Here is a 19,529-nt window from a genome sequence, read left to right on the forward strand (position 1 = left end):
CCAGCGTACAAATTTTTTAACTTGATATTCATAAAATAAGGTTGCGTCGCATAGGGTCAGCGGTAAAAAAGTATCGATTTCTAATATTTTAAGACGAGCCAAAAATTCATCGATTATACATTTTAATAGTACATTGATTACAGAATCTTTTGGTACTATGCAGACACCAGCGTACAAATTTTTTAATACGATAAACATAAAATAAGAATGCGTCGCACAGGGTCCGCGTCAAAAAAGTATCGATTTCTAATATTTTAAGACGAGCCAAAAATTCATCGATTATACATTTTAATATTACATTGATTACAGAATGTTTTGGTACCAAGCAGACAACAGCGTACATTTTATTTCATTTGCTATACATAAATTAAGGATGCGTCGCATAGGGTCAGCGGCATAAATGGATTAATTTCTAATATTTTAAGACGAGCCAAAAATTCATCGATTATACATTTTAATAGTTCATTGATTACAGAATCTTTTGGTACCAAGCAGACAACAGCGTACAAACTTTTTCATTTGCTATACATAAATTAAGTATGCGTCGCATAGGGTCAGCGGCATAAATGTATTAATTTCTAATATTTTAAGACGAGCCAAAAATTCATCGATTATACATTTTCATTGTACATTAATTACAGAATCTTTTGGTACCATGCAGACACCAGCGTACAAATTTTTTAATACGATAAACGTAAAATAAGGATGCGTCGCACAGGGTCCGCGTCAAAAAAGTATCGATTTCTAAAATTTTAAGACGAGCCAAAAATTCATCGATTATACATTTTAATAGTACATTCATTACAGAATCATTTGGTACCAAACAGACACCAGCGTACAAATTTTTTAACTTGATATACATAAAATGAGATTGCGTTGCATAGGGTCAGCGGTAAAAAAGTATCGATTTCTAATATTTTAAGACGAGCCAAAAATTCATCGATTATACATTTTAATAGTACATTGATTACAGAATCTTTTGGTACCATGCAGACACCAGCGTACAAATTTTTTAATACGATAAACATAAAATAGGGATGCGTCGCACAGGGTCCGCGTTAAAAAAGTATTAATTTCTAATATTTTAAGACGAGCCAAAAATTCATCGATTATACATTTTAATAGTTCATTGATTACAGAATCTTTTGGTACCAAGCAGACAAGAGCGTACAAACTTTTTCATTTGCTATACATAAATTAAGGATGCGTCGCATAGGGTCAGCGGCATAAATGTATCAATTTCTAATAATTTAAGACGAGCCAAAAATTCATCGATTATACATTTTAATAGTACATTGATCACAGAATCATTTGGTACCAAACAGACACCAGCGTACAAATTTTCTAATACGATAAACATAAAATAAGGATGCGTCGCACAGGGTCCGCGTCAAAAAAGTATCAATTTCCATTATTTTAAGACGAGCCAAAAATTCATCGATTATACATTTTAATATTACATTGATTACAGAATGTTTTGGTACCAAGCAGACAACAGCGTACATTTTATTTCATTTGCTATACATAAATTAAGGATGCGTCGCATAGGGTCATCGGCATAAATGGATTAATTTCTAATATTTTAAGACGAGCCAAAAATTCATCGATTATACATTTTAATATTACATTGATTACAGAATGTTTTGGTACCAAGCAGACAACAGCGTACATTTTATTTCATTTGCTATACATAAATTAAGGATGCGTCGCATAGGGTCAGCGGCATAAATAGATTAATTTCTAATATTTTAAGACGAGCCAAAAATTCATGGATTATACATTTTAATAGTACATTGATTACAGAATGTTTTGGTACCAAGCAGACACCAGCGTACAAATTTTTTAACTTGATATTCATAAAATAATGTTGCGTCGCATAGGGTCAGCGGTTAAAAAGTATCGATTTCTAATATTTTAAGACGAGCCAAAAATTCATCGATTATACATTTTAATAGTACATTGATTACAGAATCTTTTGGTACTATGCAGACACCAGCGTACAAATTTTTTAATACGATAAACATAAAATAAGAATGCGTCGCACAGGGTCCGCGTCAAAAAAGTATCGATTTCTAATATTTTAAGACGAGCCAAAAATTCATCGATTATACATTTTAATAGTACAATGATTACAGAATCTTTTGGTACCAAGCAGACAACAGCGTACAAACTTTTTCATTTGCTATACATAAATTAAGTATGCGTCGCATATGGTCAGCGGCATAAATGTATTAATTTCTAATATTTTAAGACGAGCCAAAAATTCATCGATTATACATTTTCATTGTACATTAATTACAGAATCTTTTGGTACCATGCAGACACCAGCGTACAAATTTTTTAATACGATAAACGTAAAATAAGGATGCGTCGCACAGGGTCCGCGTCAAAAAAGTATCGATTTCCAATATTTTAAGACGAGCCAAAAATTCATCGATTATACATTTTAATAGCACATTGATTACAGAATCATTTGGTACCAAACAGACATCAGCGTACAAATTTTTTAACTTGATATACATAAAATAATGTTACGTCGCATAGGGTCAGCGGTAAATAAGTATCGATTTCTAATATTTTAAGACGAGCTAAAAATTCATCGATTATACATTTTAATAGCACATTGATTACAGAATCATTCGGTACCAAACAGACACCAGCGTACAAATTTTTTAACTTGATATACATAAAATAATGTTGCGTCGCATAGGATCAGCGGTAAAAAGTATCGATTTCCAATATTTTAAGACGAGCCAAAAATTCATCGATTATACATTTTAATAGTACATTGATTACAGAATCTTTTGGTACCATGCAGACACCAGCGTACAAATTTTTTAATACGATAAACATAAAATAAGGATGCGTCGCACAGGGTCCGCTTCAAAAAAGTATCGATTTCTAATATTTTAAGACGAGCCAAAAATTCATCGATTATACATTTTAATAGCACATTGATTACAGAATTATTTGGTACCAAACAGACACCAGCGTACAAATTTTTTAACTTGATATACATAAAATAAGGTTGCGTCGCATAGGGTCAGCGGTAAAAAGTATCGATTTCCAATATTTTAAGACGAGCCAAAAATTCATCGATTATACATTTTAATAGTACATTGATTACAGAATCTTTTGGTACCAAGCAGACAACAGCGTACAAACTTTTTCATTTGCTATACATAAATTAAGGATGCGTCGCATAGGGTCAGCGGTAAAAAAGTATCGATTTCCAATATTTTAAGACGAGCCAAAAATTAATCGATTATACATTTTAATAGCACATTGATTACAGAATCATTTGGTACCAAACAGACATCAGCGTACAAATTTTTTAATACGATAAACATAAAATAATGTTGCGTAGCATAGGGTCAGCGGTAAAAAGTTTCGATTTCTAATATTTTAAGACGAGCCAAAAATTCATCGATTATACATTTTAATAGCACATTGATTACAGAATCATTTGGTACCAAACAGACACCAGCGTACAAACTTTTTCATTTGCTATACATAAATTAAGGATGCGTCGCATAGGGTCAGCGGTAAAAAGTATCGATTTCCAATATTTTAAGACGAGCCAAAAATTCATCGATTATACATTTTAATAGTACATTGATTATAGAATCTTTGGGTACCATGCAGACACCAGCGTACAAATTTTTTAACTTGATATACATAAAATATGGTTGCGTCGCATAGGGTCAGCGGTAAAAAAGTATTGATTTCTAATATTTTAAGACGAGCCAAAAATTCATCGATTATAAATTTTAATAGTACATTGATTATAGAATCATTTGATACCAAACAGACACCAGCGTACAAATTTTTTAACTTGATATACATATAATAAGGTTGCGTCGCATAGGGTCAGCGGTAAAAAGTATCGATTTCCAATATTTTAAGACGAGCCAAAAATTCATCGATTATACATTTTAATAGTACATTGATTACAGAATCTTTTGGTACCATGCAGACACCAGCGTACAAATTTTTTAATACGATAAACTTAAAATAAGTATGCGTCGCACAGGGTCCGCGTCAAAAAAGTATCGATTTCTAATATTTTAAGACGAGCCAAAAATTCATCGATTATACATTTTAATAGCACATTGATTACAGAATCATTTGGTACCAAACAGACACCAGCGTACAAATTTTTTAACTTGATATACATAAAATAAGGTTGCGTCGCATAGGGTCAGCGGAAAAAGTATCGATTTCCAATATTTTAAGACGAGCCAAAAATTCATCGATTATACATTTTAATAGTACATTGATTACAGAATCTTTTGGTACCAAGCAGACAACAGCGTACAAACTTTTTCATTTGCTATACATAAATTAAGGATGCGTCGCATAGGGTCAGCGGTAAAAAAGTATCGATTTCCAATATTTTAAGACGAGCCAAAAATTCATCGATTATACATTTTAATAGTACATTGATTATAGAATCTTTGGGTACCATGCAGACACCAGCGTACAAATTTTTTAACTTGATATACATAAAATATGGTTGCGTCGCATAGGGTCAGCGGTAAAAAAGTATCGATTTCTAATATCTTAAGACGAGCCAAAAATTCATCGATTATACATTTTAATAGTACATTGATTACAGAATCATTTGATACCAAACAGACACCAGCGTACAAATTTTTTAACTTGATATACATTAAATAAAGTTGCGTCGCATAGGGTCAGCGGTAAAAAGTATCGATTTCCAATATTTTAAGACGAGCCAAAAATTCATCGATTATACATTTTAATAGTACATTGATTATAGAATCTTTGGGTACCATGCAGACACCAGCGTACAAATTTTTTAACTTGATATACATAAAATATGGTTGCGTCGCATAGGGTCAGCGGTAAAAAAGTATCGATTTCTAATATCTTAAGACGAGCCAAAAATTCATCGATTATACATTTTAATAGTACATTGATTACAGAATCATTTGATACCAAACAGACACCAGCGTACAAATTTTTTAACTTGATATACATTAAATAAAGTTGCGTCGCATAGGGTCAGCTGTAAAAAAGTATCGATTTCTAATATTTTCAGTCGAGCCAAAAATTCATCGATTATACATTTTAATAGTACATTGATTACAGAATCATTTGGTACCAAGCAGACACCAGCGTACAAATTTTTTAACTTGATATACATTAAATAAGGTTGCGTCGCATAGGGTCAGCGGTAAAAAGTATCGATTTCCAATATTTTAAGACGAGCCAAAAATTCATCAATTATACATTTTAATAGTACATTGATTGCAGAATCTTTTGGTACCATGCAGACACCAGCGTACAAATTTTTTAATATAGTAAACATAAAATAAGTATGCGTCGCATAGGGTCAGCCGCAAAAAAGTATCGATTTCCAATATTTTAAGACGAGCCAAAAATTCATCGATTATACATTTTAATAGTACATTGATTATAGAATCTTTGGGTACCATGCAGACACCAGCGTACAAATTTTTTAACTTGATATACATAAAATATGGTTGCTTCGCATAGGGTCAGCGGTAAAAAAGTATAGATTTCTAATATTTTAAGACGAGCCAAAAATTCATCGATTATACATTTTAATAGCACATTGATTACAGAATCTTTTGGTACCAAACAGACACCAGCGTACAAATTTTTTAACTTGATATACATAAAATAAGGTTGCGTCGCATAGGGTCATCGGTAAAAAGTATCGATTTCCAATATTTTAAGACGAGCCAAAAATTCATCGATTATACATTTTAATAGTACATTGATTATAGAATCATTTGGTACCAAACAGACACCAGCGTACAAATTTTTTAACTTGATATACATAAAATAAGGTTGCGTCGCATAGGGTCAGGGGTAAAAAGTATTGATTTCCAATATTTTAAGACGAGCCAAAAATTCATCGATTATACATTTTAATAGTACATTGATTACAGAATCTTTTGGTACCATGCAGACACCAGCGTACCAATTTTTTAATACGATAAACATAAAATAAGTATGCGTCGCACAGGGTCCCCGTCAAAAAAGTATCGATTTCTAATATCTTAAGACGAGCCAAAAATTCATCGATTATACATTTTAATAGTACATTGATTACAGAATCATTTGATACCAAACAGACACCAGCGTACAAATTTTTTAACTTGATATACATTAAATAAAGTTGCGTCGCATAGGGTCAGCTGTAAAAAAGTATCGATTTCTAATATTTTCAGTCGAGCCAAAAATTCATCGATTATACATTTTAATAGTACATTGATTACAGAATCATTTGGTACCAAGCAGACACCAGCGTACAAATTTTTTAACTTGATATACATTAAATAAGGTTGCGTCGCATAGGGTCAGCGGTAAAAAGTATCGATTTCCAATATTTTAAGACGAGCCAAAAATTCATCGATTATACATTTTAATAGTACATTGATTATAGAATCTTTGGGTACCATGCAGACACCAGCGTACAAATTTTTTAACTTGATATACATAAAATATGGTTGCTTCGCATAGGGTCAGCGGTAAAAAAGTATAGATTTCTAATATTTTAAGACGAGCCAAAAATTCATCGATTATACATTTTAATAGTACATTGATTACAGAATCTTTTGGTACCATGCAGACACCAGCGTACAAATTTTTTAATATGATATACATATAATAGGTATGCGTCGCATAGGGTCAGCGACAAAAATGTATCAATTTCTAATATTTTAAGACGAGCCAAAATTTCATCGATTATACATTTTAATAGTACATTGATTACAGAATCATTTGATACCAAACAGACACCAGCGTACAAATTTTTTAACTTGATATACATTAAATAAAGTTTCGTCGCATAGGGTCAGCGGTAAAAAAGTATCGATTTCTAATATTTTAAGACGAGCAAAAAATTCATCGATTATACATTTTAATACTACATTGATTACAGAATCATTTGGTACCAAACAGACACCAGCGTACAAATTTTTTAACTTGATATACATAAAATAAGATTGCGTTGCATAGGGTCAGCGGTAAAAAAGAATCGATTTCTAATATTTTAAGACGAGCCAAAAATTCATCGATTATACATTTTAATAGTACATTGATTACAGAATCATTTGATACCAAACAGACACCAGCGTACAAATTTTTTAACTTGATATACATTAAATAAAGTTGCGTCGCATAGGGTCAGCGGTAAAAAAGTATCGATTTCTAATATTTTCAGTCGAGCCAAAAATTCATCGATTATACATTTTAATAGTACATTGATTACAGAATCATTTGGTACCAAGCAGACAACAGCGTACAAACTTTTTCATTTGCTATACATAAAATAAGGATGCGTCGCACAGGTTCCGCGTCAAAAAAGTATCAATTTCTACTATTTTAAGACGAGCCAAAAATTCATCGATTATACATTTTATTAGTACATTGATTACAGAATTATTTGGTACCAAGCAGACACCAGCGTACAAATTTTTTAACTTGATATACATAAAATAAGGTTGCGTCGCATAGGGTCAGCGGTAAAAAAGTATCGATTTCTAATATTTTAAGACGAGCCAAAAATTAATCGATTATACATTTTAATAGCACATTGATTACAGAATCATTTGGTACCAAACAGACATCAGCGTACAAATTTTTTAATACGATAAACATAAAATAATGTTGCGTAGCATAGGGTCAGCGGTAAAAAGTTTCGATTTCTAATATTTTAAGACGAGCCAAAAATTCATCGATTATACATTTTAATAGCACATTGATTACAGAATCATTTGGTACCAAACAGACACCAGCGTACAAACTTTTTCATTTGCTATACATAAATTAAGGATGCGTCGCATAGGGTCAGCGGTAAAAAGTATCGATTTCCAATATTTTAAGACGAGCCAAAAATTCATCGATTATACATTTTAATAGTACATTGATTATAGAATCTTTGGGTACCATGCAGACACCAGCGTACAAATTTTTTAACTTGATATACATAAAATATGGTTGCGTCGCATAGGGTCAGCGGTAAAAAAGTATTGATTTCTAATATTTTAAGACGAGCCAAAAATTCATCGATTATAAATTTTAATAGTACATTGATTATAGAATCATTTGATACCAAACAGACACCAGCGTACAAATTTTTTAACTTGATATACATATAATAAGGTTGCGTCGCATAGGGTCAGCGGTAAAAAGTATCGATTTCCAATATTTTAAGACGAGCCAAAAATTCATCGATTATACATTTTAATAGTACATTGATTACAGAATCTTTTGGTACCATGCAGACACCAGCGTACAAATTTTTTAATACGATAAACTTAAAATAAGTATGCGTCGCACAGGGTCCGCGTCAAAAAAGTATCGATTTCTAATATTTTAAGACGAGCCAAAAATTCATCGATTATACATTTTAATAGCACATTGATTACAGAATCATTTGGTACCAAACAGACACCAGCGTACAAATTTTTTAACTTGATATACATAAAATAAGGTTGCGTCGCATAGGGTCAGCGGAAAAAGTATCGATTTCCAATATTTTAAGACGAGCCAAAAATTCATCGATTATACATTTTAATAGTACATTGATTACAGAATCTTTTGGTACCAAGCAGACAACAGCGTACAAACTTTTTCATTTGCTATACATAAATTAAGGATGCGTCGCATAGGGTCAGCGGTAAAAAAGTATCGATTTCCAATATTTTAAGACGAGCCAAAAATTCATCGATTATACATTTTAATAGCACATTGATTACAGAATCATTTGGTACCAAACAGACACCAGCGTACAAACTTTTTCATTTGCTATGCATAAATTAAGGATGCGTCGCATAGGGTCAGCGGTAAAAAAGTATCGATTTCCAATATTTTAAGACGAGCCAAAAATTCATCGATTATACATTTTAATAGTACATTGATTACAGAATCTTTTGGTACCAAACAGACACCAGCGTACACATTTTTTAACTTGATATACATAAAATAATGTTGCGTCGCATAGGGTCATCGGTAAAAAAGTATCGATTTCTAATATTTAAAGACGAGCCAAAATTTCATCGATTATACATTTTAATAGCAAATTGATTACAGAATCATTTGGTACCAAACAGACACCAGCGTACAAATTTTTTAACTTGATATACATAAAATAAGGTTGCGTCGCATAGGGTCAGCGGTAAAAAGTATCGATTTCCAATATTTTAAGATGAGCCAAAAATTCATCGATTATACATTTTAATAGTACATTGATTATAGAATCTTTGGGTACCATGCAGACACCAGCGTACAAATTTTTTAACTTGATATACATAAAATATGGTTGCGTCGCATAGGGTCAGCGGTAAAAAAGTATCGATTTCTAATATCTTAAGACGAGCCAAAAATTCATCGATTATACATTTTAATAGTACATTGATTACAGAATCATTTGATACCAAACAGACACCAGCGTACAAATTTTTTAACTTGATATACATTAAATAAAGTTGCGTCGCATAGGGTCAGCGGTAAAAAGTATCGATTTCCAATATTTTAAGACGAGCCAAAAATTCATCGATTATACATTTTAATAGTACATTGATTATAGAATCTTTGGGTACCATGCAGACACCAGCGTACAAATTTTTTAACTTGATATACATAAAATATGGTTGCGTCGCATAGGGTCAGCGGTAAAAAAGTATAGATTTCTAATATTTTAAGACGAGCCAAAAATTCATCAATTATACATTTTAATAGTACATTGATTACAGAATCTTTTGGTACCATGCAGACACCAGCGTACAAATTTTTTAATACGATAAACTTAAAATAAGTATGCGTCGCACAGGGTCCGCGTCAAAAAAGTATCGATTTCTAATATTTTAAGACGAGCCAAAAATTCATCGATTATACATTTTAATAGCACATTGATTACAGAATCATTTGGTACCAAACAGACACCAGCGTACAAATTTTTTAACTTGTTATACATAAAATAAGGTTGCGTCGCATAGGGTCAGCGGAAAAAGTATCGATTTCCAATATTTTAAGACGAGCCAATAATTCATCGATTATACATTTTAATAGTACATTGATTACAGAATCTTTTGGTACCAAGCAGACAACAGCGTACAAATTTTTTCATTTGCTATACATAAATTAAGGATGCGTCGCATAGGGTCAGCGGTAAAAAAGTATCGATTTCCAATATTTTAAGACGAGCCAAAAATTCATCGATTATACATTTTAATAGCACATTGATTACAGAATCATTTGGTACCAAACAGACACCAGCGTACAAACTTTTTCATTTGCTATACATAAATTAAGGATGCGTCGCATAGGGTCAGCGGTAAAAAAGTATCGATTTCCAATATTTTAAGACGAGCCAAAAATTCATCGATTATACATTTTAATAGTACATTGATTACAGAATCTTTTGGTACCAAACAGACACCAGCGTACACATTTTTTAACTTGATATACATAAAATAATGTTGCGTCGCATAGGGTCATCGGTAAAAAAGTATCGATTTCTAATATTTAAAGACGAGCCAAAATTTCATCGATTATACATTTTAATAGCAAATTGATTACAGAATCATTTGGTACCAAACAGACACCAGCGTACAAATTTTTTAACTTGATATACATAAAATAAGGTTGCGTCGCATAGGGTCAGCGGTAAAAAGTATCGATTTCCAATATTTTAAGATGAGCCAAAAATTCATCGATTATACATTTTAATAGTACATTGATTATAGAATCTTTGGGTACCATGCAGACACCAGCGTACAAATTTTTTAACTTGATATACATAAAATATGGTTGCGTCGCATAGGGTCAGCGGTAAAAAAGTATAGATTTCTAATATTTTAAGACGAGCCAAAAATTCATCGATTATACATTTTAATAGCACATTGATTACAGAATCTTTTGGTACCAAACAGACACCAGCGTACAAATTTTTTAACTTGATATACATAAAATAAGGTTGCGTCGCATAGGGTCATCGGTAAAAAGTATCGATTTCCAATATTTTAAGACGAGCCAAAAATTCATCGATTATACATTTTAATAGTACATAGATTATAGAATCATTTGGTACCAAACAGACACCAGCGTACAAATTTTTTAACTTGATATACATAAAATAAGGTTGCGTCGCATAGGGTCAGGGGTAAAAAGTATTGATTTCCAATATTTTAAGACGAGCCAAAAATTCATCGATTATACATTTTAATAGTACATTGATTACAGAATCTTTTGGTACCATGCAGACACCAGCGTACCAATTTTTTAATACGATAAACATAAAATAAGTATGCGTCGCACAGGGTCCGCGTCAAAAAAGTATCGATTTCTAATATCTTAAGACGAGCCAAAAATTCATCGATTATACATTTTAATAGTACATTGATTACAGAATCATTTGATACCAAACAGACACCAGCGTACAAATTTTTTAACTTGATATACATTAAATAAAGTTGCGTCGCATAGGGTCAGCTGTAAAAAAGTATCGATTTCTAATATTTTCAGTCGAGCCAAAAATTCATCGATTATACATTTTAATAGTACATTGATTACAGAATCATTTGGTACCAAGCAGACACCAGCGTACAAATTTTTTAACTTGATATACATTAAATAAGGTTGCGTCGCATAGGGTCAGCGGTAAAAAGTATCGATTTCCAATATTTTAAGACGAGCCAAAAATTCATCAATTATACATTTTAATAGTACATTGATTGCAGAATCTTTTGGTACCATGCAGACACCAGCGTACAAATTTTTTAATATAGTAAACATAAAATAAGTATGCGTCGCATAGGGTCAGCCGCAAAAAAGTATCGATTTCCAATATTTTAAGACGAGCCAAAAATTCATCGATTATACATTTTAATAGTACATTGATTATAGAATCTTTGGGTACCATGCAGACACCAGCGTACAAATTTTTTAACTTGATATACATAAAATATGGTTGCTTCGCATAGGGTCAGCGGTAAAAAAGTATAGATTTCTAATATTTTAAGACGAGCCAAAAATTCATCGATTATACATTTTAATAGCACATTGATTACAGAATCTTTTGGTACCAAACAGACACCAGCGTACAAATTTTTTAACTTGATATACATAAAATAAGGTTGCGTCGCATAGGGTCATCGGTAAAAAGTATCGATTTCCAATATTTTAAGACGAGCCAAAAATTCATCGATTATACATTTTAATAGTACATTGATTATAGAATCATTTGGTACCAAACAGACACCAGCGTACAAATTTTTTAACTTGATATACATAAAATAAGGTTGCGTCGCATAGGGTCAGGGGTAAAAAGTATTGATTTCCAATATTTTAAGACGAGCCAAAAATTCATCGATTATACATTTTAATAGTACATTGATTACAGAATCTTTTGGTACCATGCAGACACCAGCGTACCAATTTTTTAATACGATAAACATAAAATAAGTATGCGTCGCACAGGGTCCGCGTCAAAAAAGTATCGATTTCTAATATCTTAAGACGAGCCAAAAATTCATCGATTATACATTTTAATAGTACATTGATTACAGAATCATTTGATACCAAACAGACACCAGCGTACAAATTTTTTAACTTGATATACATTAAATAAAGTTGCGTCGCATAGGGTCAGCTGTAAAAAAGTATCGATTTCTAATATTTTCAGTCGAGCCAAAAATTCATCGATTATACATTTTAATAGTACATTGATTACAGAATCATTTGGTACCAAGCAGACACCAGCGTACAAATTTTTTAACTTGATATACATTAAATAAGGTTGCGTCGCATAGGGTCAGCGGTAAAAAGTATCGATTTCCAATATTTTAAGACGAGCCAAAAATTCATCGATTATACATTTTAATAGTACATTGATTATAGAATCTTTGGGTACCATGCAGACACCAGCGTACAAATTTTTTAACTTGATATACATAAAATATGGTTGCTTCGCATAGGGTCAGCGGTAAAAAAGTATAGATTTCTAATATTTTAAGACGAGCCAAAAATTCATCGATTATACATTTTAATAGTACATTGATTACAGAATCTTTTGGTACCATGCAGACACCAGCGTACAAATTTTTTAATATGATATACATATAATAGGTATGCGTCGCATAGGGTCAGCGACAAAAATGTATCAATTTCTAATATTTTAAGACGAGCCAAAATTTCATCGATTATACATTTTAATAGTACATTGATTACAGAATCATTTGATACCAAACAGACACCAGCGTACAAATTTTTTAACTTGATATACATTAAATAAAGTTGCGTCGCATAGGGTCAGCGGTAAAAAAGTATCGATTTCTAATATTTTAAGACGAGCAAAAAATTCATCGATTATACATTTTAATACTACATTGATTACAGAATCATTTGGTACCAAACAGACACCAGCGTACAAATTTTTTAACTTGATATACATAAAATAAGATTGCGTTGCATAGGGTCAGCGGTAAAAAAGTATCGATTTCTAATATTTTAAGACGAGCCAAAAATTCATCGATTATACATTTTAATAGTACATTGATTACAGAATCATTTGATACCAAACAGACACCAGCGTACAAATTTTTTAACTTGATATACATTAAATAAAGTTGCGTCGCATAGGGTCAGCGGTAAAAAAGTATCGATTTCTAATATTTTCAGTCGAGCCAAAAATTCATCGATTATACATTTTAATAGTACATTGATTACAGAATCATTTGGTACCAAACAGACACCAGCGTACAAATTTTTTAACTTGATATACATTTAATAAGGTTGCGTCGCATAGGGTCAGCGGTAAAAAGTATCGATTTCCAATATTTTAAGACGAGCCAAAAATTCATCAATTATACATTTTAATAGTACATTGATTGCAGAATCTTTTGGTACCATGCAGACACCAGCGTACAAATTTTTTAATATTGTAAACATAAAATAAATATGCGTCGCATAGGGTCAGCCGCAAAAAAGTATCAATTTCTAATATTTTAAGACGAGCCAGAAATTCATCGATTATACATTTTAATAGTACATTGATTACAGAATCATTTGATACCAAACAGACACCAGCGTACAAATTTTTTAACTTGATATACATTAAATAAAGTTGCGTCGCATAGGGTCAGCGGTAAAAAAGTATCGATTTCTAATATTTTCAGTCGAGCCAAAAATTCATCGATTATACATTTTAATAGTACATTGATTACAGAATCATTTGGTACCAAACAGACACCAGCGTACAAATTTTTTAACTTGATATACATTTAATAAGGTTGCGTCGCATAGGGTCAGCGGTAAAAAGTATCGATTTCCAATATTTTAAGACGAGCCAAAAATTCATCAATTATACATTTTAATAGTACATTGATTGCAGAATCTTTTGGTACCATGCAGACACCAGCGTACAAATTTTTTAATATTGTAAACATAAAATAAATATGCGTCGCATAGGGTCAGCCGCAAAAAAGTATCAATTTCTAATATTTTAAGACGAGCCAGAAATTCATCGATTATACATTTTAATAGTACATTGATTACAGAATCTTTTGGTACCATGCAGACACCAGCGTACAAATTTTTTAATATGATATACATATAATAGGTATGCGTCGCATAGGGTCAGCGACAAAAATGTATCAATTTCTAATATTTTAAGACGAGCCAAAATTTCATCGATTATACATTTTAATAGTACATTGATTACAGAATCATTTGGTACCAAACAAACACCAGCGTACAAATGTTTTAACTTGATGTACATAGAATAAGATTGCGTCGCATAGGGTCAACTGTAAAAAAGTATCGATTTCTAATTTTTTATGGCGAGCCAAAAATTCATCGTATATATATTTCAATAGTGTATTGTTTGCAGATTATCTTTGTATATATAGCATAAGCATACCAGCGTACTACCTTTTTGGTCTAATATGCGTTATATAAATCTGCGCCGTATGGGATTTGCGGCTTAAAAATTTTAATTTTCGATATTTCAAAACGTGCAAAAAATTAATCTTATATACATTTTAACAGTACATTGTCTGCACATTATTACGAATTATGCGTGACTGCATGCATATATCGCGGTAATATATGTCGAAACTCATTTCTACTGCGCATTCGGAATTCGAATTATATCAAGATTATCGGAAAGTGTCGGACGAAATATATTTGTGACTCTAATTAAGAAAATAATTTTTGTTTTAAAAATTATATTTACGAAACCTTAATTGTAAATTTGTATTCATGTCTCACTTCTATTCTTAACTTAATAAATATACTACTTCTTAATTAAATAAATATATTAAAAAATATTAATATAGTAAGGTAATTAAATTTTATAATAGTAATATGTTATAAAAATTAAAATAGCAATATATTGTAAATAATATGTTGTAATATCTTATCCTCGATTAATATTTTTGTTACAGAAATCAGCTGATTAAAACGTTAATTTGCTAATTAATTTTTAAAATAATAATATGTTATAACATTTAAAATAATATGTTTTAAATAATGTAATATATAATTCCTTAAACTCAATTAATATTTATAATAGCTATCAGCTGATTTCTGTCTAAAAATATTAATCGAGTTTAAGGAATTATATATTATTTTAATTTTTATAACATTTTTATTTTAAAATTTAATTGGCAATGTAATGTTTTAATCATCTGATTTCTGTAAAAAAATATTAATGAAGTTTAAACAAACTTTATATAAATACATCATACTTTTTTTAATAAAATCAAGGAATGGCATAACGCGCGCTTGTGTTATTCTAGTCTTTTTCTAAAAAAGACATATTAATTCGATTCTCGCAAATATTGTTGCTTCTTTTCCGCAAAAATATTAATCAAAATTTAAAGTATTATAACATATTATTTAAAACATGTCATTATTTTATTTAATTTTATTTTGGACTAACTGTCAAACTGCTAACTGCTAACCCTCACGATGACAGCCTTTCGATGCTACGAATATAACACAACGCGAATCGACAGAGAGCCAATCAGCATCGCGGAAAAGCGACAACAATGTCAATAACATGCCTTTTTTAGAAAGGGGATTTAAAATCCATACTTTATTGCCGCGGACGCTATATAACGCAGACTTTCATTATGTGTATTAAACAAAAAAATTTGTAGGCTCAAATCTATTAGATATAAAAGTAATCTGTATATAATATATTAATTAAAAAAACACACGATTAATTTTTGGCTCTGTTTATAATATATAAAATCGATACTTTATTGCCGCGGACGCTATATAACGCAGACTTTTATTATGTGTATTAAACGAAAAAATTTGTACGCTGTAATCTGTTTGATACGAAAGTAATCTGTATATAATATACTATTAAAAAAAACACACGATTAATTTTTGGCTCTGTTTGTAATATATAAAATCGATACTTTATTGCCGCGGACGCTATATAACGCAGACTTTTATTATGTGTATTAAACGAAACAATTTGTACGCTGTAATCTGTTTGATACGAAAGTAATCTGTATATAATATACTATTAAAAAAAACACACGATTAATTTTTGGCTCTGTTTATAATATTTAAAATCCATACTTTATTGCCGCGGACGCTACATAACGCAGACTTTCATTATGTGTATTAAACAAAAAAAATTTGTAGGCTCAAATCTATTAGATATAAAAGTAATCTGTATATAATATATTATTTAAAAAAACACACGATTAATTTTTGGCTTAGAGTATTAAAAATCGATACTTTATTGCCGCGGACCCAATATAGCGCAGACTTATGGCCGATACGTCGCAAATTAATTTTAGGCATTTTATATCAAAAAGTTTGTAGGCTCTTATGCTCTTGGTACCATAATTATCTACTAACTATGTACTCTTGAAATGTATATACGATTAATTTTTGGCGCGCCATAAATATATTGAAAATCGAAATTTTGTCACCGCGGACCCCATTCGTCGCATATTAATTATACGCATTTTATATCAAAAAGTTTGTAGGCTCTTGTGCTAATGGTATCATAATTATCTGCTAACTATGTACTCTTGAAATGTATATACGATTAATTTTTGGCGCGCCATAATTATATTGAAAATCGAAAGTTTGTCACCGCGGACCCCATACGTCGCATATTAATTATACGCATTTTATATCAAAAAGTTTGTAGGCTCTTGTGCTAATGGTACCATAATTATCTGCTAACTATGTACTCTTGAAATGTATATACGATTAATTTTTGGCGCGCCATAAATCTATTGAAAATCGAAATTTTGTCACCGCGGACCCCATACGTCGCATATTAATTATACGCATTTTATATCAAAAAGTTTGTAGGCTCTTGTGCTAATGGTACCATAATTATCTGCTAACTATGTACTCTTGAAATGTATATACGATTAATTTTTGGCGCGCCATAAATCTATTGAAAATCGAAATTTTGTCACCGCGGACCCCATACGTCGCATATTAATTATACGCATTTTATATCAAAAAGTTTGTAGGCTCTTGTGCTAATGGTACCATAATTATCTGCTAACTATGTACTCTTGAAATGTATATACGATTAATTTTTGGCGCGCCATAAATCTATTGAAAATCGAAATTTTGTCACCGCGGACCCCATACGTCGCATATTAATTATACGCATTTTATATCAAAAAGTTTGTAGGCTCTTGTGCTAATGGTATCATAATTATCTGCTAACTATGTACTCTTGAAATGTATATACGATTAATTTTTGGCGCGCCATAATTATATTGAAAATCGAAAGTTTGTCACCGCGGACCCCATACGTCGCATATTAATTATACGCATTTTATATCAAAAAGTTTGTAGGCTCTTGTGCTAATGGTACCATAATTATCTGCTAACTATGTACTCTTGAAATGTACATACGATTAATTTTTGGCGCGCCATAAATATATTGAAAATCGAAATTTTGTCACCGCGGACCCCATATGTCGCATATTAATTTTACGCATTTTATATCAAAATGTTTGTAGGCTCTTGTACTAATGATGCCATTATTATCTACTAACTATGTACTCTTGAAATGTATATACGATTAATTTTTGGCGCGCTTTAAATATATTGAAAATCGAAATTTTGTCATCGCGGACCCCATAATCTGTATATAATATACTATTAAAAATAACACACGATTAATTTTTGGCTCTGTTTAAAATATATAAAATCGATACTTTATTGCCGCGGACGCTATATAACGCAGACTTTTTTTATGTGTATTAAACGAAAAAATTTGTACGCTGTAATCTGTTTGATACGAAAGTAATCTGTATAATTGTTGGCTCTGTTTATAATATTTAAAATCGATACTTTATTGCCGCGGACGCTATATAACGCAGTCTTTCATTATGTGTATTAAACAAAAAAATTTGTAGGCTCAAATCTATTAGATGTAAAAGTAATCTGTATATAACATATTATTTAAAAAAACACACGATTAATTTTTGGCTTAGTTTAAAGTATTAAAAATCGATACTTTATTTCCGCGGACCCAATATAGCGCAGACTTATATTATGTGTATTAAACGAAAAAATTTGTACGCTGGAATCTGTTATATATGAAAGTAATCTGTATATAACATATTATTTAAAAAAACACACGATTAATTTTTGGCTTAGTTTATAATATTTAAAATCGATACTTTATTGCCGTGGACGCTATATGTATAAATGCAGACTTTTATTATGTGTATTAAACGAAAAAATTTGTAGGTTCGAATTTGTTTGGTGTATAAAAGTAATCTGCATACAATGTAGTATTAAAAAAAAACGGACGATAAATTTTTAGCTCAGTTACATATATTAAAAATCGATAGTTTGTAGCCGCAAACCCCACACGGCGCAGACTTATATTATGTATATGATATGAAGGAATTTGCTGGCTCATATTTATTTAATATAAAGAACCAATAATTCATCGCTTGTTTTTTTCGATAGTACATTGTTCGCAGATTATTTTAATACCAATCATATACAAGCGTGCAAATATTTTTATTTAATAGACATAATAAAAGTCTGCGCCTTTAACGCTTTAATTTGCTGATTTATGACAAAAAATGTTAAACAAACTTTATATAAAAATATCATTCTTTTTATATAAAATCTAGGAAATGGCGCGCGCATATCGCGCACTTGTGTTGTTTTAAATTATATATTTTAATATGTTAAACTCGATTAAAATATCTTTGACAGTTATCAGCTGATATCTGTCAAAAAACATTAATTGCAGATAATGCATTATAACATATTATTTACACCATTTTATTATTATTTTAATTTTTATAACATATATTATTACTTTGAAATTTAATTAGCAAATTAACGCTTTAGTAATATTTTATACAGAAATCAGCTGATTAAAGCGTCAATCTGCTAATTACATTTTTTAATTATAATATATATAAGTATATATATGTTATAAAAATTAAAATAATAATATGTTATGCCGAAAAAGTTCGCACGTACGCCGAGATTTCTACCACTACGACCTTGGC

Source organism: Prenolepis imparis, unplaced genomic scaffold, assembly GCF_030444845.1.
Source record: "Prenolepis imparis isolate NDT839.2.m4 unplaced genomic scaffold, iyPreImpa1.0 SCAF_7, whole genome shotgun sequence".
In the NCBI taxonomy this organism is placed as follows: Eukaryota; Metazoa; Arthropoda; class Insecta; order Hymenoptera; family Formicidae; genus Prenolepis; species Prenolepis imparis.